General features: G+C 54.8%; 3 non-coding genes across 3 annotated transcripts in view; all 3 read left to right on the top strand.

Annotated features, from left to right (window-relative positions):
* Nucleotides 1–3,592: 3,592 nt before the first annotated feature.
* Nucleotides 3,593–5,485, top strand: LOC126328925 (small subunit ribosomal RNA). The gene has a single exon (XR_007562034.1). It is a non-coding gene; the product is annotated as a small subunit ribosomal RNA (ribosomal RNA).
* A 361-nt stretch (nucleotides 5,486–5,846) lies between these two features.
* On the top strand, nucleotides 5,847–6,001 carry LOC126328920 (5.8S ribosomal RNA). The gene has a single exon (XR_007562030.1). It is a non-coding gene; the product is annotated as a 5.8S ribosomal RNA (ribosomal RNA).
* Nucleotides 6,002–6,189: 188 nt separating this feature from the next.
* LOC126328929 (large subunit ribosomal RNA) overlaps nucleotides 6,190–7,500 on the top strand; it is a 4,222-nt gene continuing 2,911 nt past the window's right edge. The window contains exon 1 of the ribosomal RNA XR_007562038.1: nucleotides 6,190–7,500. This exon is cut by the window's right edge and continues 2,911 nt beyond it. This is a non-coding gene — a ribosomal RNA (large subunit ribosomal RNA).

Genomic DNA, 7,500 nt, shown 5'->3' with positions numbered 1-7,500 from the left:
GAACATGCACCACTCTCGGCCTGCAACGGAGACACACAATACGTAAACATCTGGAATGCGACAATGTCGAGTGCATCCTCTCTGCGACATTGCACCGTCGACACTATGATAACCAGAGCAGTAGGTCCACCTATAAAAGCACAATACCCCACTCCTCCGACAACTACCATTGCTCAGATAAACCAACACACATCCTACACAGAGGGGCACCAAATATCACCCCCCGCCCTCGTGTTATACCACATGAAAAATTGCAGAAGTGAGAGACACAGACCCGCCAGCCTCTTGCTACAAGCATCGAACCGACGTGACGTATCTGACGGTGACTCAGGCATCCGCGTACTGCCACCACTATCCACCCCCCCCCTCTCTCTGCCCCCTTCCCACACAATACCAAATGTAACCAACTTTATCGCTTAACCTAACTGTGGCTGTACCACATTATCGCTTAACCTAACTGTGGCTGTACCACATTATCGCTTAACCTAACTGTGGCTGTACCACATTATCGCTTAACCTAACTGTGGCTGTACCACATTATCGCTTAACCTAACTGTGGCTGTACCACATTATCGCTTAACCTAACTGTGGCTGTACCACATTATCGCTTAACCTAACTGTGGCTGTACCACATTATCGCTTAACCTAACTGTGGCTGTACCACATTATCGCTTAACCTAACTGTGGCTGTACCACATTATCGCTTAACCTAACTGTGGCTGTACCACATTATCGCTTAACCTAACTGTGGCTGTACCACATTATCGCTTAACCTAACTGTGGCTGTACCACATTATCGCTTAACCTAACTGTGGCTGTACCACATTATCGCTTAACCTAACTCTGGTTGTACCACATTATCCCTTAACCTAACTCAAGTTGTCCCTTAACCTAACTCAAGTTGTCCCTTAACCTAACTCAAGTTGTCCCTTAACCTAACTCAAGTTGTCCCTTAACCTAACTCAAGTTGACCCTTAACCTAACTCAAGTTGTCCCTTAACCTAACTCAAGTTGTCCCTTAACCTAACTCAAGTTGTCCCTTAACCTAACTCAAGTTGTCCCTTAACCTAACTCAAGTTGTCCCTTAACCTAACTCAAGTTGTCCCTTAACCTAACTCAAGTTGTCCCTTAACCTAACTCAAGTTGTCCCTTAACCTAACTCAAGTTGTCCCTTAACCTAACTCAAGTTGTCCCTTAACCTAACTCAAGTTGTCCCTTAACCTAACTCAAGTTGTCCCTTAACCTAACTCAAGTTGTCCCTTAACCTAACTCAAGTTGTCCCTTAACCTAACTCAATTTGTCCCTTAACCTAACTCAATTTGTCCCTTAACCTAACTCAATTTGTCCCTTAACCTAACCCACGTTGTCCCTTAACCTAACTCAATTTGTCCCTTAACCTAACTCACGTTGTCCCTTAACCTAACCCACGTTGTCCCTTAACCTAACCCACGTTGTCCCTTAACCTAACCCACGTTGTCCCTTAACCTAACCCACGTTGTCCCTTAACCTAACCCACGTTGTCCCTTAACCTAACCCACGTTGTCCCTTAACCTAACCCACGTTGTCCCTTAACCTAACCCACGTTGTCCCTTAACCTAACCCACGTTGTCCCTTAACCTAACCCACGTTGTCCCTTAACCTAACCCACGTTGTCCCTTAACCTAACCCACGTTGTCCCTTAACCTAACCCACGTTGTCCCTTAACCTAACCCACGTTGTCCCTTAACCTAACCCACGTTGTCCCTTAACCTAACCCACGTTGTCCCTTTGCCTAACATAGTTCACTGCTCGGAATCTCTGGTGTCGTTGTTATCCTCATGTAGATGTCTTGCGAGTGTTGCTTACTTTCCACATATTCCCGCTATCCACTGTCAATTGTACTGCAATAGGACTATATCGCCGCCCCCCCCCCCCTCTGTCCCCCTCTTTGTGTCTCTGTCCTCTCAAGCTGGTCGGTCTGGCGTTTGAGTGTTAAATGAGCCTCGCAGCTGTTCAGTTGCATTCAGATGTCGACGCCCTCAGTGTACGTCGTGGTATGGTCTGTGTCCATTGTCCGCTGATGTCGTACGCGTAACCCACACGCTGTACCGATCATCGGTCGTTACGTACAGAGTGAAGTAGTGTGATACGTGTGACCGTACGCTGGCTGTGCCCAACGGTGTCGAATCTCAATTTCCATATGTTGTGCTCGATGCTACTTGTCTCGTCTCCCAATAACAGCTAGGTTGCACTGTGGTACGCCGTAGAGGCGTGTGGGAGGAACGTACGAACGCATTGTATGTCACCCTGGGTCGCTGGGGGTGGTGGTGCGGTGAGTCAGGTCAGGTCAGGTCAGGTCAGGTCAGGTCAGCGTGAGCCGTCTGATGTAGTGACGCGTGTATTCCGACTTTGTCGTATTGCCTCACACAAAGTGCTACCCTGGTGGACCGCGTTCCATATCTGGGACATGCCGCAGATGCCGGTTGACAGTGGATCGCGGAAGGGACATCGCATACGTGCGCGGGCCACCTTCCACGTGTTCTCTTCTGCACATGTCGCAGTGTGTATGTGGTCTGATGTAGCGTGTCGTGACACATGACATCCTGGCATGCAAGAATTGTTGAATTCGCAAATGTAGGTGGACATCTACGTTTACTGCCCAAGATACGCAAATGAACTGGAAATCCGTTGTTGAGCGGTTGTTCACGCTGGAGGTGAATCTGTGATGGCGACGATCGGTACAGCTATTAACCGGTTGTTTCAGCGGTACCCGCCACATCCACACACGTGACTAGGTCCATGTGGGTATGAAGCGATACGCGGCGGTGGCTTGGTGGGACTGTTCCCGGCCGGTGAAGGGGGGCCGCCCGGCGTGTTGGCCGCGCGCTGCGTGGGCGCACGCGCAACAGGCGGCTGGTGGGGGGCGCCGAGTGGCAGGAGCGCCAGCCGACGGGCCCGGCAGGCGGTGCAGCTACGCTGCGGCGCACCCTGCACGCGGCGCCTGGCGGCCAAAGTTGGTTCAGCCGAGCCCGGTGCGAAGCGCGGTGGACATCTGCAGTGTGCTGGTCTGATTGAGGACTGTGTGCGTTGAGGATGCGCCGCCGCCTGGCACTCGGCGCCGCGACGCCGTCTGCTGCTCGGTCGCCCCAGCGGTTCTCGCAGGTGGTTTGTATCGCAGTTGTGCGGACGTGTTGGCGCGTGCGCTGTGCTGGGAGAGTTCGCTTCTGCACCCAAGTGGGGCTTTGCCCTTGTGTGGCGCTGGCGTTGGAGCTGCCGGTCACCATAGGTGGCGCGTGTTGTCTCCCGCCGGCAATGCCACGACAGCACGCTCCCGGGCCTCTGTCGGCAGCGGCAAGCTCAGTTGGGAGCAAGGGTGTTCGCACTAAAACCGTCTACTCGCCTAACTCCGGGCGATTGCGCCTCTCTCGAAACCGACCAAGTACCTAGGACGGCGCTGCGCGCCGCCGGGACCTGAGAGGGTTTCGAGGTGTATCGTGCAGGGGAGCTCGGCCTCCTCCTGTTTGCAGAATAATTGAGCGGACGCTTGCGTGTTCGCGCGGGCCCCCGGGACACACTCCCGGGCGGCCGGCTGCTCAGCTCTAGTTGACGCAGCTCCCTGGTTGATCCTGCCAGTAGTCATATGCTTGTCTCAAAGATTAAGCCATGCATGTCTCAGTACAAGCCGCATTAAGGTGAAACCGCGAATGGCTCATTAAATCAGTTATGGTTCCTTAGATCGTACCCACGTTACTTGGATAACTGTGGTAATTCTAGAGCTAATACATGCAAACAGAGTCCCGACCAGAGATGGAAGGGACGCTTTTATTAGATCAAAACCAATCGGATTGGCTTGTCTGGTCCGTTTGCCTTGGTGACTCTGAATAACTTTGGGCTGATCGCACGGTCCTCGTACCGGCGACGCATCTTTCAAATGTCTGCCTTATCAACTGTCGATGGTAGGTTCTGCGCCTACCATGGTTGTAACGGGTAACGGGGAATCAGGGTTCGATTCCGGAGAGGGAGCCTGAGAAACGGCTACCACATCCAAGGAAGGCAGCAGGCGCGCAAATTACCCACTCCCGGCACGGGGAGGTAGTGACGAAAAATAACGATACGGGACTCATCCGAGGCCCCGTAATCGGAATGAGTACACTTTAAATCCTTTAACGAGTATCTATTGGAGGGCAAGTCTGGTGCCAGCAGCCGCGGTAATTCCAGCTCCAATAGCGTATATTAAAGTTGTTGCGGTTAAAAAGCTCGTAGTTGGATTTGTGTCCCACGCTGTTGGTTCACCGCCCGTCGGTGTTTAACTGGCATGTATCGTGGGACGTCCTGCCGGTGGGGCGAGCCGAAGGGGTGCTTTCGCGTCCCGAGGCGGACCCCGTTTAAATCCTACCAGGGTGCTCTTTGTTGAGTGTCTCGGTGGGCCGGCACGTTTACTTTGAACAAATTAGAGTGCTTAAAGCAGGCAAGCCCGCCTGAATACTGTGTGCATGGAATAATGGAATAGGACCTCGGTTCTATTTTGTTGGTTTTCGGAACCCGAGGTAATGATTAATAGGGACAGGCGGGGGCATTCGTATTGCGACGTTAGAGGTGAAATTCTTGGATCGTCGCAAGACGAACAGAAGCGAAAGCATTTGCCAAGTATGTTTTCATTAATCAAGAACGAAAGTTAGAGGTTCGAAGGCGATCAGATACCGCCCTAGTTCTAACCATAAACGATGCCAGCCAGCGATCCGCCGCAGTTCCTCCGATGACTCGGCGGGCAGCCTCCGGGAAACCAAAGCTTTTGGGTTCCGGGGGAAGTATGGTTGCAAAGCTGAAACTTAAAGGAATTGACGGAAGGGCACCACCAGGAGTGGAGCCTGCGGCTTAATTTGACTCAACACGGGAAACCTCACCAGGCCCGGACACCGGAAGGATTGACAGATTGATAGCTCTTTCTTGATTCGGTGGGTGGTGGTGCATGGCCGTTCTTAGTTGGTGGAGCGATTTGTCTGGTTAATTCCGATAACGAACGAGACTCTAGCCTGCTAACTAGTCGCGTGACATCCTTCGTGCTGTCAGCGATTACTTTTCTTCTTAGAGGGACAGGCGGCTTCTAGCCGCACGAGATTGAGCAATAACAGGTCTGTGATGCCCTTAGATGTTCTGGGCCGCACGCGCGCTACACTGAAGGAATCAGCGTGTCTTCCTAGGCCGAAAGGTCGGGGTAACCCGCTGAACCTCCTTCGTGCTAGGGATTGGGGCTTGCAATTGTTCCCCATGAACGAGGAATTCCCAGTAAGCGCGAGTCATAAGCTCGCGTTGATTACGTCCCTGCCCTTTGTACACACCGCCCGTCGCTACTACCGATTGAATGATTTAGTGAGGTCTTCGGACTGGTACGCGGCATCGACTCTGTCGTTGCCGATGCTACCGGAAAGATGACCAAACTTGATCATTTAGAGGAAGTAAAAGTCGTAACAAGGTTTCCGTAGGTGAACCTGCGGAAGGATCATTACCGACTAGACTGCATGTCTTTCGATGTGCGTGTCGTGTCGCGCAACACGCTACCTGTACGGCAGTGGCCGTGCGCCGCGTGCGGAACCACGCGTGCCTCTCAAAACTAGCGGAAGTGTTGTTGTTGTGTGGTACGAGCGCTGAAGCTCTGGAGCGGCTGGCCTGCGGTACCTGGCGCCTGGCGCCGGTTTTGAATGACGTTCGCCCGAGTGCCTGTCCGCTCCGGTGTGGAGCCGTACGACGCCCATCGGCTGTGAGGCCGTTGGACACAAAAAAATAGTGGAACAGGGGCCGTCAGACGCCTCAGTCCCGCAAATGCTACTGTCTTGAAAGAGACAGTGGGAGACTGAAAAGGAAAAGATCACCCAGGACGGTGGATCACTCGGCTCGTGGGTCGATGAAGAACGCAGCAAATTGCGCGTCGACATGTGAACTGCAGGACACATGAACATCGACGTTTCGAACGCACATTGCGGTCCATGGATTCCGTTCCCGGGCCACGTCTGGCTGAGGGTCGGCTACGTATACTGAAGCGCGCGGCGTTTGTCCCGCTTCGGAGACGTGGGAGTGTCGTGGTCGCCTGTGTGGCCGGCCGCGTCTCCTTAAACGTGCGATGCGCGCCCGTCGCCTGGCGGTTCGCATACCGGTACTTTCTCGGTAGCGTGCACAGCCGGCTGGCGGTGTGGCGTGCGACACCTCGTACAACGACCTCAGAGCAGGCGAGACTACCCGCTGAATTTAAGCATATTACTAAGCGGAGGAAAAGAAACTAACAAGGATTCCCCCAGTAGCGGCGAGCGAACAGGGAAGAGTCCAGCACCGAACCCCGCAGGCTGCCGCCTGTCGTGGCATGTGGTGTTTGGGAGGGTCCACTACCCCGACGCCTCGCGCCGAGCCCAAGTCCAACTTGAATGAGGCCACGGCCCGTAGAGGGTGCCAGGCCCGTAGCGGCCGGTGCGAGCGTCGGCGGGACCTCTCCTTCGAGTCGGGTTGCTTGAGAGTGCAGCTCCAAGTGGGTGGTAAACTCCATCTGAGACTAAATATGACCACGAGACCGATAGCGAACAAGTACCGTGAGGGAAAGTTGAAAAGAACTTTGAAGAGAGAGTTCAAAAGTACGTGAAACCGTTCTGGGGTAAACGTGAGAAGTCCGAAAGGTCGAACGGGTGAGATTCACGCCCATCCGGCCACTGGCCCCCGCCCTCGGCAGATGGGGCCGGCCGCCCGCGCGGAGCAATCCGCGGCGGGGTCGTGTCCGGTTGCCTTTCCACTCGCCGCGGGGTGGGGCCGTTCCGGTGTGCGGTGGGCCGCACTTCTCCCCTAGTAGGACGTCGCGACCCGCTGGGTGCCGGCCTACGGCCCGGGTGCGCAGCCTGTCCTTCCGCGGGCCTCGGTTCGCGTCTGTTGGGCAGAGCCCCGGTGTCCTGGCTGGCTGCTCGGCGGTATATCTGGAGGAGTCGATTCGCCCCTTTGGGCGCTCGGGCTCCCGGCAAGCGCGCGCGGTTCTTCCCGGATGACGGACCTACCTGGCCCGGCCCCGGACCCGCGCCGCTGTTGGCTCGGGATGCTCTCGGGCGGAATAATCGCTCCCGTCAGCGGCGCTTCAGCTTTGGACAATTTCACGACCCGTCTTGAAACACGGACCAAGGAGTCTAACATGTGCGCGAGTCATTGGGCTGTACGAAACCTAAAGGCGTAATGAAAGTGAAGGTCTCGCCTTGCGCGGGCCGAGGGAGGATGGGGCTTCCCCGCCCTTCACGGGGCGGCGGCCTCCGCACTCCCGGGGCGTCTCGTCCTCATTGCGAGGTGAGGCGCACCTAGAGCGTACACGTTGGGACCCGAAAGATGGTGAACTATGCCTGGCCAGGACGAAGTCAGGGGAAACCCTGATGGAGGTCCGTAGCGATTCTGACGTGCAAATCGATCGTCGGAGCTGGGTATAGGGGCGAAAGACTAATCGAACCATCTAGTAGCTGGTTCCCTCCGAAGTTTCCCTCAGGATAGCTGGTGCTCGTA

This window comes from Schistocerca gregaria, unplaced genomic scaffold (assembly GCF_023897955.1).
Source record: "Schistocerca gregaria isolate iqSchGreg1 unplaced genomic scaffold, iqSchGreg1.2 ptg001149l, whole genome shotgun sequence".
NCBI classification, from domain to species: domain Eukaryota; kingdom Metazoa; phylum Arthropoda; class Insecta; order Orthoptera; family Acrididae; genus Schistocerca; species Schistocerca gregaria.
The sequence above is the reverse complement of the archived record's forward strand: the minus strand, read 5'-3'. Positions and strand labels throughout refer to the sequence as shown.